At 48.6% G+C, this 20,723-nt stretch overlaps 1 protein-coding gene and 1 long non-coding RNA gene across 2 annotated transcripts in view; one reads left to right on the top strand and one right to left on the bottom strand.

Moving 5' to 3' along the window:
• Nucleotides 1-20,723, bottom strand: part of XYLT1 (xylosyltransferase 1) — a 341,704-nt gene that overhangs the window by 302,370 nt on the left and 18,611 nt on the right. The window lies entirely within an intron of this gene.
• Nucleotides 6,931-12,420, top strand: LOC139032820 (uncharacterized). The gene is made up of 3 exons (XR_011485443.1): nucleotides 6,931-7,222; nucleotides 7,733-7,873; nucleotides 11,728-12,420. It is a non-coding gene; the product is annotated as an uncharacterized lncRNA (long non-coding RNA).

Raw genomic sequence — 20,723 nt, 5'->3', positions numbered from 1 at the left:
ATCATTATCAGAAAGCAAAATGCTACACCATTTTTAAGGACTGCTGTGAATTTTCTGGTGACAGTTAACAGCAGCATATACCAATCAATGCAGGTAAATGAATCCATTCGAAGGCAGGACATGGATGGTAAATCACATTGTCCAATAAAGTCGCTAAATTAGCACCAGTGTGATGCAGAACTTTTTATAAGAGTGAATCCTCTTTGGAATGAGAAGGGCTGCAGGGGAGCTGGGGCTGGCAAAACTGGAGTGGGGGAGGGGAGTGGGAGTGAGGGACAGGGGCCCCTCTGGGCTGGAAGCTCTGACATCCGCTGGTGACGCTTATGTGGAAATTGGGGTCGAGACCCTTCTGGTGTGTTGTCGAGATCCCACTGAGGGCCCGCTCTCTACACACAGGGGGCAATTTTTGTATTTCACCTACAATGGTCTCTAGTAAACATCTCCACTGTCCAGTTCACAGTAAGAGCATAAATGAATGGTTCTGATCATTCATTGTCAGTGAGAATGTAGAATGATGCAGCTTAGGAAAACTCTGGAAAACAATCTGGCAATTCCTGAAAAAGTTAAATATAGATTTATCATATGACCCAGAAATTCCACTCCTGGGAATCTACTCAAGAGAAATGAAAAAGCATGTTCACATGCAAGACTTGGGCAGAAATGTTCACAGCAGCATCATTCACAACAGCCTAAGTAGCCATCAACTGTTGAATGGATAAAGAAAATGGCCATGATCCAGTGGAACACCACTCAGCAGCATGCCACAAGTTTAGACTTCATTGACATTATGCAAAGTGAGAGAAGCCAGATACAAAAGACCACATGTGGTATTAGCCCCTTTCAATGAAAGGCCCAGAATGTGCAAATCTACAGAGGCAGAAAGTAGCAGAGCAGAGGCCTGGGGAGTGACTACAGACTGGCCTGAAGAATTTAATGTTGGCACAACGGAAATGTTTTAAAACTAGACTATGGTGATGGTTGGGCTTCCCCAGGTGGCGCTAGTGGTAAAGAACCCGCCTGGCAATGCAGGGAACAAAAGAGATGCGGGTTCCATCCCTGGGTTGGGAAGATCCCCTGGAGGAGAGTATGGCAACCCACTCTAGTATTCTTGCTTGGAGAATTCCATGGACAGAGAAATCTGGAGGACTACAGTCCATATGGTTGCAGAATCAGACACAACCGAAGTGACTTAGCACACAGGCATGCTTACACAACTTGGTGAATTTACTAAAAAATCACTGGAGAGACATTACATTAAAATCACTGGGTACACATTAAAATGTGTAAATTTTATGGTACATAAATTGTACCTCAATAACATTGTTTTAAAAATTAAATGTTCCCATTGTGTCCTTCCCTGTGTCACTCTCTAGTTCTTAAAATACTTAGGAATCTCATACACTGCAACAGACCCAGAAGACCCTTTGTTTATTCCAGCTGAGGCTGAAGCGTTAGTTGCTCAGTCGTGTCCGACTCTTTGTGACCTCAAGGACTACAGCCCACCAGGCTCCTCTGTCCATGGAATTTTCCAGGCAAGCATACTGGAGTGGGTAGTCATTCCCTTCTTGCAGGGACTGTTCCGACCCAGGGATGGAACCTGGGTCTCCTGCATTTCAGGCAGATTCTCTACCATTTGAGCCACCACGGAAGCCAGGACTTTGACCCAGACAAACACCCTGAAGGTGTTGACTCGCCAAAGGAGGGAAATAAACAGGCAAGGAACAGTCCTTGATGTGCCAGCAAGCACAGAATTCACCTGTTGCTGGAGCATCATCACCTAGCCCATCAGGATGGTGACTATGGAGATGGCTCCTCTACCCAACAGCCTTGAGCTCCAACCCAATCCCAGCCCATCAGGCTCGCAAAGGCCTCGGCCCAAGGGGAGTCAGAAGTGATGGCAGCTATGGTGAAGACCTAGTTCAGCAGCTGGAAGCAGAAGAGAAAAAAGGGAAACTTGGTATGCTGAGAGCAAATCCATCAACTCTCCAAATACACCCTCAAACTCATTCACCCACCAAGACAGCATGTTCTTTGAAGCACACAGTCACCCTGAAAGCAACTCTGAAAGCGTTCCAATGCCAGAAGCAACTTCTATGCGTGTAAGAAAGTAAAAACGTCTCCCTGCCGATATAGCTTTGGCTTGCCCTGAAATGGTACCAAGAACATCTTATGAAATTCCAAGCTATTATGCTATCTCCTGGGCTTCCCCGGCGGCTCAGCAGTAAAGAACCTGCCTGCAATGCAGAAGTTGCAGGAGACGTGGGTTCGATCCGTGGGTCGGGAAGATCCCCTGGAGAAGGAAATGACAACCCACTCCAGTATTCTTGCCTGGAGAACCCCATGGACAAAGGAGCCTGATGGGCTACAGTTTACAGGGTCACAGAGTCGAACACAACTGAAACGACTGAGCAAGCACACATGCATGCATGCTGTCTCCTTCTCCGGGGCGGGGGGTTGGGGGAGGGAGGGAACAGAACAATCCAAATCACTTGCAGGAGATGATATATTCCTCGCTGATGGAAAATCATGAAACATAAGAAGGAGGAAGTCAGGAGGAAGTGTGTAGGATGATCCACAATGTCTACTACAGCTTTCCTCTCCTAACTCACTTCATCACTCACAAACAGCTGGATGGCAGCCGCCAAAGTCAAAGGCGGGACCTGGGGATGGAAACGGGGACTCGAGCTGGCCCACATACCAGCCATGGCCTCAGTCACCTGGGTGCCGGACCCAGGTAGCTGAGCCAACCAGTATAGGAGGAGTCCTATTCAGGAGGCTCCGGGGCTGGGAGAACGGAACCGGGGCTCCAGTTTGGGAATTAATAGCTCTCCCTCTGTAGCCCAGAAGGTGTTTGGATCAGGAACACTGGTTTCACATCCAGAGGTCTGATAATCTCTTTCTCCCTTCCCATTGAAAAAGAAAGTATCTAAGATACTGGAGAATACAGTAAAATCCGTAACTCCATTTCCTCCTTCTCTCTCTCTTTTTCTTTCTCAGTGGCAAGGCTGGATAAGCTTATCAAGTGCAGGCAAACTACATCTTAGCTCTGATCCTTTCAAGAAATCCATTTGGCGCCTTTAACATTTCATTTAGCAGATTGAATTTCGGACATGTATTTATGGGGCTGGGTTTGCCCTTAACAGAGTATTGCATAAATCCCATTACAGTATCCACTTTAGTGTGTTTGGGGTTTTCTAAGCCAGGGCTTTATTTAAGTGGACAGCCCCGAATGAGCCGCTGTGGCTCAGAAACTCTCTCCTCTCCCTCTGGATCCAATCTTTGCAGATTATCTCCATCATCATCAATGTCAAGTGATGTTTTAGGAGCAGTCCTTCTGGCACAGACCAGAACGAGCCACATCTCAGCCTCGCTGACCGAGCATCCTCACCCTCCAGTGACTTACATATGGGGTTCCCTTCCAGGAATCACCTAACCCCACATCCCTCTTTCTTCTGGCCATAGTCAGTGAAGGTTTGTTAACAATACAATGTTTATTCTGTATGTCTTCAGTTTCCAACAAGAAAAGTGCATTACCTGTCATATCTGGGGGGAAAAAAATTATAAAGAAAAGTGAGCTATAGGAAAAACTGGGGAAGCAACAGATCTGGGTTAGGAAGTCTTAGCAAGCCAGCTCCTCTCTTTAACCCTGAGATTAGCCATGGAAATAAATGGATTAGTAGCCCCAACCTCAAGTGTGCCTGTAGCCGTAGAGAAGAAAGGAGGGATGAGTGAGAAGGTAATAACAGCACAGATACCCTGACTGCCTGGACTTGCATTCGCCACAATCATCTCAGTTTTCCATTTCTCACTCATTCTCTCGGCATCAGGGATAGATGGGCCATTTACACTGCAGGCAGCTAGGCAGGAATGCGGCTAAAGATGCCCTTGGGGTAAGTAGCTCAGGGGTCCACCGTGGCGGGTGCCACACGGGAGAGGCAGGGAGTCACCAGGCTGGAAGTTTCCATCTCCCCGGGACCTGTCCTGGAAGGTCACACAGAGCTCTCCGATCACCGACTTTTCATATCGCTGACTCAAGAGCAGAAAGACAAGGGAGGCAGCCAGCAGCGGTCCACCTCAGAAAAAGCCAGCTGAAACCAGAGGGATGCCACCAAGCCCTCTGGGACCCTGTCTGGCAAAGAGAGGAAACCCAGCACCTAGTCACTTTGTCCGAGTGCACAAGCGAGCTTTTTTTTTAAAAAAAAAAAAAAAGCCCCAGCAGCTGCAGTAGTGAAGAAACACACACGACGACGGGCTCCGGGGCTATTTCGGGCTCTGGCTCTGGCGACGGCAGCTGCAGCTTTGGTTACATCTAAGTTTGGCCTCAGACCTTGTGGGGGTACACCGTCTGGCGATGTCGGCTCCTTCAGCCAAGGTTTCCAAAGCTCCTGCCACGTGCCAGGCTCCAGGCGAGGGGCTGGCATCCCGTGGGGCCTGCCCGCAGGAGAGGACAGTCCAGGGAGGGACATGCAGGGAGCAGCGGACGTGGGGCCAGTGACACGGCTGAGACAGCATGGCTCCTCCCGATAAGACCAACAGGTGGCCAAAGGGGATCGTGAGCACTAAAAACCCAGTACTCTCTCTCCAGGGCTTAGTCTTCTTTTCTTAAATATTTATTCTGATTTATTTATTTGGCTGCACTGGGTCTTGTGGCATGCGGGATCTAGTCCAGGGATTGAACCCGGGCCCCTTGCATTGGAAGCATGGAGTCTCAGCCACCAGGGAAGTCCCCTTAATCTTCTAAAGAGTCTCATCTGCTTTATTTTCTTCCTGTCCCACTTGCCTGAGCGTGGCTGGGGACAGAGGCTGTGCACAATGCTTGGGTACTACAGGAGGCATGAAACATAGGACTTCATTTCAGTTCAGTTCAGTCGCTCAGTCGTGTCCGACTCTTTGCGACCCCATGGACTGCAGCACACCAGGCCTCCCTGTCCATCACCAATTCCCAGAGTCTACCCAAACTTATGTCCACTGAGTTGGTGATGCCTTCCAACCATCTCATCCTCTGTCATCCCCTTCTCCTCCTGCCCTCAATCTCTCCCAGCATCAGGGTCTTTTCAAATGAGTCAGCTCTTCGCATGAGGTGGCCAAAGTATCAGAGTTTCAGCTTCAACATCAGTCCTTCCAATGAACACCCAGGACTGATCTCCTTTAGGATGGACTGGTTAGATCTCCTTGCTATCCAAGAGACTCTCAAGAGTCTTCTCCAACACCACAGTTCAAAGCATCAATTCTTTGGCGCTCACCTTTCTTTATAGTCCAACTCTCACATCCATACATGACTACTGGTTCATTTATGTCCAACTAAATTAGATGCCCAGGTACTATTATGTCTCCATCTTAGAGCTGAGGAAATCGAGGCTCAGAGAGGTGAAGTGATTTCCCTGAAGTCACACAGACAGAAGGAGGCAGAGGGTTGTGACTGAAGGCTGCTTGGCTTGAGTCCCTGCTTGCAAGCATGATGTCCCCTCATTTTTCAAGGAAGTTTACTGTGGCTCCAGACATGGTGGGTGGCACATAGTAGGGGCTCAGCCAATGTCTGCTAAATTGAATTTGATCATCTTATTTAAAGCAACTGCAGTCACTCTCAGCTTTGAAGCTATGGGCCAGGAATGAGGTCATTCTATAAAAATGGAAAGCAGAAGTTTACCCTAAGGAATTTCTTAGAGTTAAAGGTAGGAATCCAGAAAGGAATCTATTCAAATGACCATAGAGCTAAGACATGGCCTCAATATAGGATGATTAAATGAGATGTGCTGAAGAATTACATAACAGCTCAGAAAAACAATTTAAGTCTCCACTGGCACTTTCCTTTTTGTAAAATTAGCATTTCTGTTAAGCTCGTAATATAGGAGCAGAGGGTTTTATGTAACTGCTTGGGTCACACAGGGAAATAAAAGACTTATTCCATTCACTTTTCAACACTTGTGCTTCCCAGAGAGAACAGTGCAGAAGGCCATCCAGATGAGGTGGCTGATCATGGTAATAATAACAATAATAATAACTGACACTCCTTGTGTACGTCCTGGTGGCTAGACCCACACTAAATGACCCAAATGCACCATTCCATTTAGTCCTCATTAAGACCCTTCTGCAGCAGGCAAACATCACGGGCCCCCTTTTACAGAAAGGGAGACTGAATGAAGCCAGGCTCAGGACACAGGTCATGGACTAAGAGTCATGTGATGCAGTCTTTAACTCACATTTGCAACATTGCTGCAAATAACACTGAAGATTACGTCAAGGGGGAAAGAAAAAAAGCTTGCCAAAAATCCCAACATCTCCGACAGGAAGGCAAGAAGGCCAGGGCCATCTGGGCCTATGTTGGATACAAGCTGCCTGCTTCCCACTTCACTGGCATTTCCCTGGACTAAACTCCCACACGTGGCCACAGAAGAGCACTTTTCAAGCCCAGCATCCCCTGCCTTCACTCATATTTGGCTCCACCACAACCAAGAAGGCATCTGGGGACAAGTGATCTTTATCTGTACCAAATGTTTATTGGGCTCACTCCAGGAAATGGTCCCATGTTAAGCCAATGTGCACAATGTCACCCACATCTGCTTGGCATGCACTCATGTCCACACTGTAGCACTTGGAATGATGTCTCTCTTGGAGTGTCGCCCTGGAAAAGTGTTACCAGGTCCAACAAGATCAACAGCCTACTTTTTATGGAGCAGTTCTCTAGACAAAAAGGGCAGAGGGAAAGTGGGATCAGAGCACTCCTTTGAAATACCTCTCTCCATGCACCAGTTTGAAGTATGAAGAAACATAAATCTGGCTAGTTTTAAAAATAGAGTGAGATTCACTTTCCTGGATTCCAGTACCATTTCCCCAGAGCCAAATCGTGTTTCACAATACTTGCAGCAAAGAGGCTGAATCCTGAACGCCGCTTGGTGTACACAGCCATTCTGGGTGGACCATTCACTTTCTTCTGAAAATCCCTCCCCTAGAGGGAGAGCTGAGGTTTAGTGCCTCATGTTTCATGAACAGAATACGGCAGAAGCGATAGTATTTCATGTCCAAGGTTCAGTTATTCAAGAACTGCAGCTCTCTTTCCTACGGTTCTCTTCTTGGATCACTGGCTCTAGGGGAATCCTCCTGCTCTGTTGTGAACTGCCCTATGGTGAAGAACTGAAAAAGACATCCAGACAACTACCAGCAATGACCCGAAGGCCCCAGTCTACCGACAGGCTATGAGAAGCCACAGCCTGCTGACAGCCGTGTGAGTAAGCTCGGAAGCGGATCTCCCCCCACCCGCCCCAGTTGAGCCTTCAGATGAGACCACAGCTATAGCCACCAGCTCAAATGCAGAATGAATAACTTTAGTTTTCTTTTCTAATTAAAATAATATATGTTCATTGAGAAAAATTAAGAAAATGAGATTCAGCTTCAAGAGAGATCGTGAACAAGAATACTCAGCTAAGCTGTTTATATAACAGATCCCTGACCCACAGAAACTGAGATGATAAATATCTGCTGTTTAAAACCACTAAGTTTTAGGTATAATTTGCGCATGATAGGTAATTAATACAGTGCCACATATGATCAATTTTAATGCCACTGATGAAACACATTTCATGCTATGAGACATAGGGGCTAAAAGTATAAATGGTACATTTCTTTGTACTATAAAGACAAAGGTGAGTGAGAGAAACTTTGGAGATTCTACAGCAAAAACTAGGGCACCAATCAGAAGGCTTTAGATGAATCTGCTCTTATTTTGTGAAGACAGAAATGAACAGACACCATCACTGGACCAATGAAAAAGCAGAGAACAAAAACCTTCCTGAGAACCATTTTCAACATGGAAACACAAATGGCTGTCAAACTTTTACTATTTTGTCAATTTATGGAGATGTGCTCGCTCACACAGGTAAGCAATAAAGTATAAATCAGAATGACAATCTGAACGAGGATCCATGTCCATACTCATATCTAGCTATAGTCAGTGCAACGGTATTCTTGGTCAGTGACTTGTACCAGCTCTTTTTCAATTCTTTGACCTTGATTATATAGGAGAGTAGAAAGACCATGGGCCTTAGGGTTGCAGTGATCTGTGTTCCAGGCCCACCTCTGCCCTCACTAACTATGTGACCTTGGGAAGACAGAAACAGAGTTTTATTTTCTCATCTGCAATAAGTGGAAAAAATCCACATCACTGCGGCAACGCAAAGGTTTGTTGTGTTTATATTTGAAAGTGCTTAGTGTGGTCTACGGCACAGTTGCCCAATAAAATATGAGCTTCCTTGTGTAAGTTCCTCCTGGGCTCTCTGCTGTGGTCTGTGATAACCCAGGCTGAAAATCTCCAGTGGGTGTGGGAGTCATCATCGTCATCCAGGAATTTAAAGCAAAGGCAGCTGACCCAGGAACATCAAATTCCAACACTTACTAACAGCATGTCTGTAAGCACCTTACTTTGCCTCATCTGTAAAATGAGCATAACATCAGCACCCACCTCTGTTCTGATGACTTAGTGAAACAAGGTAATTAAGGACTTGGAGTAGTGCCAGGCATGCAACGGACGTTAAATAAACGGCGGCTATCTTGTTAAAATCATTTATTATTCTTATTCTCACTATGGTTATTTAAGTTATAATTTAATTCAATTGGTTACACAGAGGTTATGGGACAAATCCAGTCCACCAAATGTTTTGTTTGCTTCACACAAGATGTTACTAAAATAGATAAATTTAAAAATCTGAATTAGTTGCCAATATATATGAGATCACAGTGAAAAATCTAGATTCCTGGTTACTCATAAAACTCGAAAGAGCAGATAACCTTGGGTCTGATTCTCTCAATGTTTTAGGCAGCTATCGCCAAGAAGCACCATCCATGGAAGGCGGTACTTGCTTTTCTGTTCACCACTGTCCCCATCACTCCCTGTCGCCCCACACACGTCCCATAGAACTGCCTAGCCTTAAGGACATTTGGGGTTTTGACCCTTGCTTTAATTCCTTAAAGATTTGCCTTCTCTAGGACTTTATTTTTAATATCAAGTACTCTAAGTAGCAATGGCAAGAATAGATAATGAATAAGATTAAGTCTTCCCTAAGGAAATCCTCAGCAACAGTAAGTGCCAGATAATGGCTGAGGATAAAGATAGAGTCAGATCAGAAGGATAAAGATCCAGCTCTCTGCAACAACCCTCTGCACATGACCCAAAAACGAGCTGCGAGAGCTTAAGTATCAAAATTCCACCCCCCACTCCCAATCCAGTGATAGTTAATTTTATGTCCATTTGACTGGGTCACCAGCTGCTGAGACCTTTAGTCAAATATTATTCTGGGTGTGTCTGTGAGGGTGTTTCTGGAGGGGATTCACGTTTGAATTGGTAGGCTGTTTATAGCAGATTGTCCTCCTTGACATGGGTAGTAGTTTTGTAATTTAGTCCCTAAGTCGTGTCTGACTCTTGCGACCCCATGGACAGTAGCCTGCCGGGCTCCTCTGTCCATGGGATTCTCCAGGCAAGAATACAGGAGTGGGTTGCCCTTTCCTTCTCCAGGGTGACATGGGTAGGCCTCACCCAATCAAGCAAAAGTCTGGACAGAAGAGAAAGGCTGAGCCTCTTCCAAGTAAGGAGAATCCCTCTTGACTGACCGCCTTCAAACTGGGAGGAGGTTTTTGCTTTTTGTCTCCTGCCGTTAGGTACAAACTGAAACACTGTCCTTCCCAGCACTGAGCCTGCCAGCCTTCAAGCCGAAACTTGTATCGGTGGTCCCCCTGGGCTCTCAGGCCTCCGGACTTAGACTGAAATCACACGCTCAGCTCTCTTTTACCTGCCAAGTGCAGATCGCAGACTTCTCTGCCTCCACCAGAGTGTGAGCCAACTCCTTATAATAAATCTATTTCTCTCCTCATGTACATCCTGTTGGTTCTGTTACTCTGGGGAAGCCTAATACAATCCCCTTCTCAAAAAAGAAAACAAAAAACTGTTATCAAACCAATGGTACAAAGCTTACAAATGATGGAGAATCAGAAGCAAAGAACCATGGGAAACTCTGTCTCTTCCCTTGAACCACTGTTTCAGCTGAGGAGGTTCAACTACCTAGAGGATTATCAGCTGCCACGGCTTGGCTGGAGTATCTTTTTAGCTTCAGAATGTCCCTCGACTCTGGGTCTCGGTGAGCTTGATGGATCCTCCTGCCGAGGGACGACCCCAGGGAATGCGGGAAGATGTGCAAAGCATGCTCCCATAAGCCTTTGCAGCTCTCTTCCCGCTTCCCCCACTTCTTCCCGAGCCCAACTCTCCGCATCCTTTATCGCTCTCGGGAGAAAGAAAACACGGCCACTTATTCCCATCCTCCAGGAGTAAACCCAGAGTGGTGGTGTGGGAAATTCAGATTTTCTTCTTCACACATTCGTCTTGGTTTCCTAAATTTTCCTCAAAGAATTATGTGTCTCTTTAATCAGCAAAGATAATGAAAGTTACCAATTCATTCTGCATTCATTCTACAGCAGGCATGGAGCTCAATGCTTAGAGACTGGGGTCACTGGACCCAGACTGCCTGGTCGCAAATCCTGGCTCTGCTTTGTGACCTTGAACAACAATCTGAAACCCTTTTGTAAAACGAGCACAGAAATAGTCGTTACCTCATAGGGCTGCACGGATTAAAATTCAAGCGAAGGGCTTAACATGTGCTTGGCAAACAGCAAATGCTAATTAATTGCTTACTGTCACTGTTGTTGTTGTTTTATAGTATTTACATATTCACTCTATGTACATATAATAACATATTTATATAATGATAGTAGTTATTGAGTGCTTGCTATATACCCATGATAACATCAACCCCCACTCCATGTGTCTTAGCCTGTGTCAGGCATTACACACACATATACACACAATCTCACTCACTCTCAGGGTCTGTTTGACTCTATCACTGTCTCTCTCTTTCTCTTTCTCACTAACTTCAAATCACTACCAAAGGTGATGTGGTCATTTCCAACAAGGGAACGATGCAGGTAGAAATAAGAGGCCATACTGACCAGGAGTGGAGTGAGGACTAACTGATCCCCAGCATAGCACTCAGCACCTAGAACATTCTCAAAAAAGTGCTAGCTGAATTGGAGTTAGAACCTGCCTGTCAATGCAGGAGACACAAGAGATGCATGTTCGATCCCTGGATTGGGAAGAGCCCCTGGAGGAGGGCATGGTGACCCCAGTCTTACCTGGAGAATCCCCAGGGATAGAGGAGCCTGGCAGGCTATGGTCCATGGGGTCACAAAGGGTCAGACACAACAGAAGCAACTTAGCACGCACACACGCATGCATGGGCTGACTTAGATCAGTGACAGAAAGCTCTTCAGATCCACCACTCAACTAAGGAGGCCGCCTCTCCTAGTTCAGAATCCCCACTGTGCTTTTCCTGCCATGATCCCCCATCTGGCTGACCTCAAAAGCCCCCTCGCTGTTCTCCCCGCCTTCTCCCTAGCCTTTTTTCAGTGCTTCCCTTAATACCTGTTACCCAGAGGGATCTTTAATGTCATTCTTTTATTCTCAGATAACTTTAGATTTGTAGAAAAATTGCAGAGACAGCGCAGAGGGTTGCTGTGTACCCGTCTCCCAGCTTCCCCTAATATCCACATCTTGCCCTGCCCATGGTTCATTCATCAAAACCAAGAAATCTACATTGGTGCAACACTATTCATTACAACACGAAATTGCAGACTTCATACAGATTTCACCGATTTTTCCACTAATGACCTTTTCTTTTTCTGTTCCAGGATCCAATCCAGAAAACCACACTGCATTTTGTCATCATGTCTAGACCAGAAGGATTTCTTTTAAAAAGCTCAATGCAGATCATTTTCCTGCTTTAAACTCAATGAGTTCCCACACTGTTTGAATAAAACTGGAGCTCCTGCTCTAGTCTCCAAGACCCACAAACTTTAGCCCTGCAGACACCCCTCCCGTCTCACCCACACGACCCTCACTCACAGTGGTGCCTGCGCCCAGGAGCCTCTTTGAATCCCAAACTCAGTCCAGGCTCTGCCTTTGCTGAGCCTCCTGCCTGGAAAGCTGTCTGTCCCCTTTGTGACTGTCACCTGCTAAGTGGCCTCCCCTTGTCACCCCAGCTAAGCCAGCCTCACCCCGTCACACCCACCCTCTCTGCCCTTCATGAGCACACTCATTGTCATCTGGACTGATCCTATGGTCTATTCCCTGGTTGGAATGTAGGTGCAATGCCTATCTTGTTCATCATTTCATAGTAAGTACCTAGAACAGTACCTGGCACAGAGTAGGTACTCAGTAAATATCTGTTGACATGCGGTTGAAGGAATGAATAAATGAAGGGGGGGGTATCTGTTTTCAAACGTTCACACACAACCCAAGAAATTAGTACAACACCTGTGTATAGTAGGTGCTCAATAAATACCTCTTGAATTAAATACTGGTCACTGATTTATCCCAGTGATTTATCCCAGGTACCATGGTACCTGGTATGCAGCAGGTGCTCAATATTTGTTGGATGACTGGTATTTGAGTGAATGCCATCTATTTTCAAAGAAAGAGGTGACCAGGCTGAGTAAGTCAGCTGGGGCCACTTTTCTAACCAAGGCTCTCTCTCAAGAGGCTGCCAGTGAGGAACGTTGGGAGCCTCGCACCAGCTGCCTGGACATCTGTTTGGGAAGAGCAGCAGGCCCCACGGCTGCGTGGAGGTGACGGCCGTCACCTGGCCTGCAAGCAATGACAGCCCCCTGCTCATTCAGGAAGTCCCGGCCACCGCCTCCCCAGCATGGAGGCTCCTTGCAGCCCACGATGCAAAGTTGCCACAGAAAAGGCAGCTGATTATTACCCTCAGACAGTCTATTGTCTGAATCCTGTCACCAGAGAAGAAACAGCTGTTTACAGTTTGTTTATTTGTCTTCCTTTGGAGCCCTTTTGAGGAAACACAAACTCTTGCTCTCCAGGGCACAACTCAGCAGCTGAAGCGAGCAAAGAAAACGGTGTTTATTTCTAACAGGATAAGGGCGGGGGGCAGGCTCAGGAAGTCTGGACACAAGCAGAAGACACCTTGCTGTGAGGCCACAGGCCTTAGGGCAACATTTTAGACAACGTCAGCCTCTCAAGGGAAGACTGAGTCCAACTCCCACTGGAAAATTTAGGCACAGGCCATGGAGGTCTGCCAAACAGTCGACTTGGGTGAGCACCAGCAGATATGAGAAGCCTGGAATAGCTCCTTAGGCTTGGAGAGAAGAAAGTACCCAGGGAAAATAACCACCTGCTACTAAATGCGGTGACATTCTACACAGAGCCACCAGGTACAGTTGTGCAGGTTGGGCCCTGCACATAGGGCCCGGTGAGGGGGAAATCTAGCCACATTCCACTGTCCAAGACTGCAGTGCTCACAGGAAGGGGCATCTTTTCTCTGCACAGTCATTGCTTTCTGGCCAAGCCATGTCCCCTCCCTAGAGTGGGCACTTCTCTCTAACTCCATAATGGCATCAGGCACCAGCCTACAATCACCCAGTGTTCACCAGCTCAGTTTGAAAACCCACAGGAAGAATGAAGACCCCCTCTTCTTCCCCACCCAGGGCTTCTCCTGACTCCGAATCTCTTTTCTCCTTCTTTCATCAGGTTCACCCCCTATGACCTACCTGACAGGAAGGTTAAAAAGCATCAACTCCTTCCGCATTCAAGCTTTCCCACAAGGTTCAGCTACAATGGAGAGTTAAGCAAAGCCCTCTCACAAGTCAGAGAAGGAAGAGAAGGTGTCAGAAACTTTCTATGGGGTCTGAGAGCATCTGACTGTGGGCTATGAGCCCCTGATTCCCTCAGCGATGGAACACAAGGAAGAAGTTCATATCCAGATAAGACATGTGGAGTCAAGGACCCAGAGGGACCTTAGGCAGGCTAAGGGAAGGAAGATCGAGAAAGAAGCAAAGGTTTATGGAGGCACAAGGGTAAAGAAGATCTGGTCCAAGGCTGGCAGTAGGTCCACAAGTTCAAACACATCCCAGAAAGTAGCTTTCACCTCTGGGCTCTGGAGTCGCAAGAAAAACATCTCCCTGCTCCAGGCAGAGGCCACAGTGAGTAGGGAGGTTCCTGCTGAGACATGTCGACGGCCACCATGCTTGCTAGACCGGCAAGCAGAGACCACTTCCAAGCATCTCTCACAATAGTAACGACCACCAGTCACTAATCTCACCCCGGCGGGGGCTGGGGGGAGAATCTGGGTCCCATCAGTCTCCCTTCTGTGCCCAGCAGGGTGTCAGAGGGAAAAGATGGGCCCTGAGACACAGCTCCATCTACGCTGTGTCACCAAGCTCGCTCCACTCCCTGTTGAGAGAGCGCCTTGTACCTGGCCCTGAACCCTCCAGTCCTGAGAAGCCTCACTAGGCTATGTGAGTGTCTGCATGTGTTCAAACTCCAACACGCACTATCCTTCCCACGTGCATATCCAACTCACCCTGGAGTAGGCTTTTTTTTCCCTTTCTCAGACCACTGACGACCTTCTGATTCTCTTTTCTAGAACAGGGGCTGGCAAACGATGACCCATGGGTTGAATCCAATCCACTGCCTCAGTCTGTAAATAAAAGTTTTATTGGAGCACACCCACACCCATTCATTCACATACTGTCCAGGTTTGCCTTAACTGTTTTTGTTTTTCTTAAGCTTTTTATTTTCTGTTGGGGTATAGCGAGTTAACAATAGTTTCAGGTGAACAGCGAAGGGACTCAGCCATACATATACGTGTATCCATTCTCGCCCAAACTTCCAGGCTGAGTTGAGTAGTCCTAACAGGGATCTCGGGGCTTCCCTGGTGGCTCAGATGGTAAAGAATCTGCCTGCAATGAAGAAGACCCAGATCCAATCCCTGGGTCAGGAAGATCCCCTGGAGAAGGAAATTGCAAACCACTCCAGTATTCTTGCCTGGAGAATCCCACGGACAGAGGAGCCTGGAGGGCTATACAGTCTATGGCGTCACAAAGAGTCAGACACAACTAAGCCAATTACACTAACAGGGACTTAAGGCCCGTGAGGCCTAAAATATTTACTATCTGACCCTATACGGACAATGTTAGCCAACCCCTTCTCTAGGATGTTTACTGGATTTATTAAATAGCATTGACATTTACACACCACCACGTGCAAAACAGACAGCTGGTGAGGAGCTGCAGTGTGACACGGGGACCACAGCCTGGCGCTCTGTGATGACCTAGAGGGGTGGGATGGGGGAGGGGAGGGAGGCTAGAAAGGGAGGGACATATGTATAATTATGGCTGGTTTGTGTTATTATACAGCAGAAACCAATGCAACACTGTAAAGCAACTTCCCTCCAATTATAAAGATGTTTATTATTTATTATCTGCCTTCCCCCTCTAGGGCTTTCCTGGTGGCTCAGACGGTAAAGAATCCACCTGCGATGCGGGAGACCCGGGTTTGATCCCTGGGTCAGGAAGATCCCCTGGAGGAGGGCATGGCAACCCACTCCAGTATTCTTGACTGGAGAATTCCACGGACAGAGGGGCCTGGCGGGCTACAGTCCAGCGGGGTCACAAAGAGGCAGACACGACGGAGCGACTAACACTAACTAACTGCCTTCCTCCTCTAGAATGGTTACTCCACAAGGCAGGGCCACTGCTGTGTTCATAAATATGGTTCAAACTCTTCAGATGTGCCCGGCAGGTACTGAGCAATCAGTAAATGTTTACTGGGTGAATGAATAAGCGGCCATCTGTGCACATCACCCCACAAGTGAGAGTGAAAGCCACCCAGTCATGTCCAACTCTGTGCAACCCCATGGACTGGAGTCCGCCAGGCTCCTCTGTCCATGGAATTCTCCAGGCAAGAATATTGGAGTGCGTAGCCATTCCCTTCTCCAGGGGCTCTTCCCGACCCAGGGATTGAACCCAGGTCTCCCACATTGCAGGTGGATTCTTTACCATCTGAGCCACCAAGGGAAGCCCAAGAATACTGGAGTGGGTAGCCCATCCCTTCTCCAGCGGGATCTTCCCAACCCAGGAATCGAACCAGAGTGTCCTGCATTGCAGGCGGATTCTTTACCAGCTGAGCTACCGGGGAAGCCCTCACCCCACAGGGGAGGTGATATTCTCACCCCATTTTGCATGTGATGAAGTGAGGCTCTGAAGGGCCCAGCAGCACCACGCAGGTGCTTTCACTTTCACAGCTGGTCCTTGGTGGCACTCGGATTTGAACCCAGACTGGAATCTCCAAGAAGGATTCTCACAACTCAGTTAGCAGCAGTCAGCTATTCACAACCTCGCTTCCGGCAAACCCAGAGGCTGTCTACCCTCCTTAAACCAGCTGCGCGGCTTTCACGCGGCATCTCTCCTGCGTCCTCTGCTCCTCCGTGCGGTCTCCTCTGCCTATCCGTTCTCACCCTGCCTTCCTCACGGGCTGTTAAGAGGACCAAATGACCTAACAACTGCAGCTTTATTTTATGTGCACTTGTATTTATCTATCCTTGGGTTTAAACACCAACTTAACTGTCACAACAATCTTTTAAAGTAGGGAGCCCCGTCAGCCCCATTTTACAGGTGGAACACTGAGGCAGAGAACAGTAACGTGACTGGTCCAAACTCAGACCAACAGTTCGGGGTGGCTCCAGGATCTGAGCCGGGCCCTCAGGCCCTAACAATGAGGCGATGCTTCTCTTCTACAAACAAAGCAGGCTGAACGAGCCCCAAAGCATCCTGGGGCCTGCACTGCAGTGTCCCCCTTCTGTGGATGTGGGGAGCCACTCTGCATTTGAGACAACCTGGGGTCCCCCCCTCGGGGGGAGGCCCAGCCCACCCAGCAGAGCCAAGACCACCCCTCCTCCTGACCTGAAGCTGGTCCCCGCAGAGGACACGGGGCAACCAGAACCACCTCCAAGTCCGGGCCCCATGGCCAAGCTCGCTGGGTAGACAAGAGGGAGCCTCAGAAGGTCCCCTGGGCTCCAGGGAGAAGGAAGCCCTCATCCTGTCTACCCCCTCATCAGCCTGTTGATTGGAATCTCTGAAAATGGATTTCACAACTCAGTTAGCGGCAATCAATTATTCACGACCCTGCTTCCCACAGACTCAGGCTGTCACTGTTGGCAAGATCATTTCTGGACTCTGCCCAAAAGCCCTGCTCCAGGCTGTCAGATGGCCCCCTGTTTTTCTTCTCCCTTCCCCAGAGACCCCCCGAAGCCCAGCAAACACTACCCACCCTGGCAGTGGGCACACAGACCAGTGGGCAAGGCCCCTCACTGCCCAGAGCCTGGGAGCGGGTCAGCCAGCCAGGGGCTGCTCCCAGCCTGCGTGACTCACTTCAGGCTTCGGGGCAGAAAGTCTGACCTCAGTTTAATCCAACTGGAAAACAGGGCTCAGGAATTCCAGACCCTCTGCCAGGCTCTGGGATGAATCCCACGTTATTTTTTAAAAGGTTTCAGGCTCAGAAAACATTGTGTTCTACAGAAAGCACGACCTGTGAGGGTCTCCCAGGCACGCTGCCACCCTTCTAAGCTCATGGTCAAGAACTTTCGGTAATTGGCGGGGGCCTATGAGCGATTAAGACCACCATTAACATTTCTCCTCTAAAAACTTGAGGCTCTCTTCAGGAGCAAGTACCCACATCCCTGAGAGGCCAGAAGGAGAGAGATGTTACCCGACACCCTTGGGAAAGACTTGCAGGTTCTGACATCAGACTCATCAGTGGTTGAGCACTAGTTCTGCTGCTTAAACAGGCATGACCTTGCAGGCAAGCTACTTTTTCTCTGAGCCTCAGTTCCCACATCTGTAAAATGGGAGAATACTGGCACCTACCCCCTAGGGCTGTAGTCTGTAGTAAATAAAACGGCTCATGTGAACACACTCAGGTACCATCTTGTTTGGTACCTCATAGACACCATAGCCTCTTAATTCTAAGACCCTGTTGCTTCTGAGATGCACTGTTGATTTGTTTCAGGGCAACCGGGCTACGTGAGGAAGCATAAAAGAAACACACACATCAATTGTACAACCCATGCCAGATGTTAGAAATGCTATTTGTTAAGTGTAAAAATATGCATCTTAAAATGAATTCAATTATTACCATCATTACAATCACTGTATTAATTTTTGGTGAGAAAGCAGGTAGAGAGAGAACACGTGACTGACTGAAGGGCACACAGTCATTCACGGCTGAGCTGGGAACAGGATCCAGTTCCCCCATCTCTCTGGAGAGAGGAAGGAGAGGAGGAGCCGAGGTATCCAGGCAACCCCCCCCCCCCCCCCCCCCGCTTCCAATTCCTCCTCCTCCTCCTCTCCCCCCCTTTGTTATTCTCCTCCTCCCTCCTCCTCTTCCTGCAAAGATGAAGAGTAATAAAACAGTTCCTTCGAACCTGGAGAGCCCATCCCTCCTTCCCCCTTGGGACAGATTTGACCAGGTCTGCGCCTCTCCTCCCAGCCCTCCGGCTGCGTCTGCATGGGGCCAGCCGAGCCCGGCAATGGAGAGAGGACCACGTGTGCCACCCCATCCCCAGTGAAGATGCCACAGCAACCAGCCTCTCACTCGCCCTGCCTGTGGTCCTGGAAAACAGGGGTCCCCGAAGAGGGCAGAAGCAGCGGAGATCTGCCAGGCCCGCGGGTGGGATGGAAGGGGCGGGGCCAGGGCTGGCAGAAGGGACCTCCCCTGGTCCAACCAGGTTCAGCCAATTCTCAGTCACACGAAGATGACTTAGCATTAGGTGCCACGGTGGTTAAGAACACAGGCTCCACACCAGCCTGCCTGGGTGGGAAAGCAGATCTGTCTCCTTCCAGCTGTGCCACCTTGGGGGAGTCACTTCCCCTCTCCTGCCCTACTTCCTCAGTCCACAAAACCGTGACTTCCACAATGCTCACATCCCAGGGCGCTGGGAGCATTAAGAGTAAAATGCTTGGCATGTGTAGTGCTTAATAAATAGCACCTGCTACTATTATTACCATTTAATTATTATAATTCAGTAACATCATGAACGTCTTCATCCACAGGCCCCTGCATCAGGTACTAAAACCTCAAGGTAAACCCAAAGGTACTGTCAGGACAGTTGGGGGGGGCCAATGAGAAACCAAAGAAACTACACACGTTTCAAGTTCTAGCAAAACTTTGCCTCTGGACGGTAAAATGCCATTTGGAAACTGGGCCCTCTAGCTCTTTCTTTTAGAGAATGTCATCATCTGATCTTTCACGCACTGTCTGAAGGAAACCAACCAACCAACCAACAAAAATCTTACTGAGCATCTATTATGTGCCATTCACTGTTTTAGCCCTGGAGAGGCCCTGATAGGGGCAGGGGGGCAGAGATCAGCTGTGCTGGTGATGGGGACTCCCAACACGGTCTCTCCTGCCACTGGAGTCTATCATTAAGCAGAGGGGTAGATCTGGGAGGTGGAGGGGCGGGGAGGAATAAGATGCATTTCTGCCCAGGAGCTGCTTCCCAGCTGGTGCTAGTGGTAAAGAATCTGCCTGCCCGTGTAGGAGACACGGGTTCGATCCCTGGGTCAGGAAGATCTTCTGGAGGAGGGCATGGCAACCCAGTCTAGTATTCTTGCCTGGAGAATCCCATGGACAGAGGAGCCTGGTGGGCTACAGTCCATAGGGTCGCAAAGAGTTGGACACAACAGAAGAGACCCAGCACACACACATGCACTGCACAGAAGCCACACCAGACCAGCCAAGCACACGTGCGTGAAGTAGAAGGGTAAGGCTCCCTGTAATCCCCCTTATTGGGGGCAGGTCACAGCTGGCAGAACACTGACATGCATCTGGGCACAGGAAACCACAAAAGACCTAAGAGTAGGAAGCATAAGGGACCTGGACATTTCTTAGTCCTGCTGAAAGATGGGGAGACAGAGGCCCTGAAAGGGCCACACAGAAATCCCACCACGTGAGACGCAGAACAAGGACTGGCCCCCAGGTGTCTGACTCCCGGAAGGACAGATCCGCTTTGGGAAGTGCAGAAGCGAGCCCGGCACACACAGCGCCCAGCACAGCCACAGCCAGACACAGTGCCAGGCCCCTTGCTGCCACTTCTCTGAGCCGATGCTACTAAGCGAGAGCTGGTGCGGGATGCCAGTCCCAAACAAGCCCCTTGAGAATGGGACCATGGATGGGTGACTTTTGATATGGGATGAAGGCAGAGAAAATTGCTGAGTTGCGGACATCGTTCTGGAGGGGCAGGTGGGAATGTGAGAGGATCCTGAGAAGGCAGGAACGTCTCCTGTTACAGACAGAGTGGCTAGAAAGGCAGAGAAGTGCTGAAAAGACCATGGGAGACAGAACGGTTTTGGACAACCAACAGTAAACCTTTTGATCTGTTTAAGTTGTTGTTTAATGGCTAAGTTCTGTCCGCCTCTTCACAACCCCATGAACTGCAGCATGCCAGGCTTCCTTGTACTTCACCCTCTCCCAGAGATTGCTCAAACTCATGTCCATTGAGTCAGTGATGCCATCCAACCATCTCATCCTCTGTCACCCCCTTCTCTTCCTGCCCTCAAATCTTTCCCATCATCAGGGTCTTTTCCAATGAGTTGGCTCTTTGCATCAGGTGGCCAAAGTACTGGAGCTTCAGCTTCAGCCTCAGTCCTTCCAATGAATACTCAGGATTGATTTCCTTTAGGATTGACTAGTCTGATCTCCTTGCAGCCCAAGGGACTCGCAAGAGTCTTCTCCAGCACCACAATTTGAAAACATCAATTCTTCGGCACTCAGCCTTCTTCTGTTCAAGGACCACTTCCAAATCACATGTCTGAACTAGTCAACAATTTTGAGG

This window comes from Odocoileus virginianus, chromosome 33, assembly GCF_023699985.2.
Source record: "Odocoileus virginianus isolate 20LAN1187 ecotype Illinois chromosome 33, Ovbor_1.2, whole genome shotgun sequence".
Classification (NCBI taxonomy): Eukaryota; Metazoa; Chordata; class Mammalia; order Artiodactyla; family Cervidae; genus Odocoileus; species Odocoileus virginianus.
The sequence above is the reverse complement of the archived record's forward strand: the minus strand, read 5'-3'. Positions and strand labels throughout refer to the sequence as shown.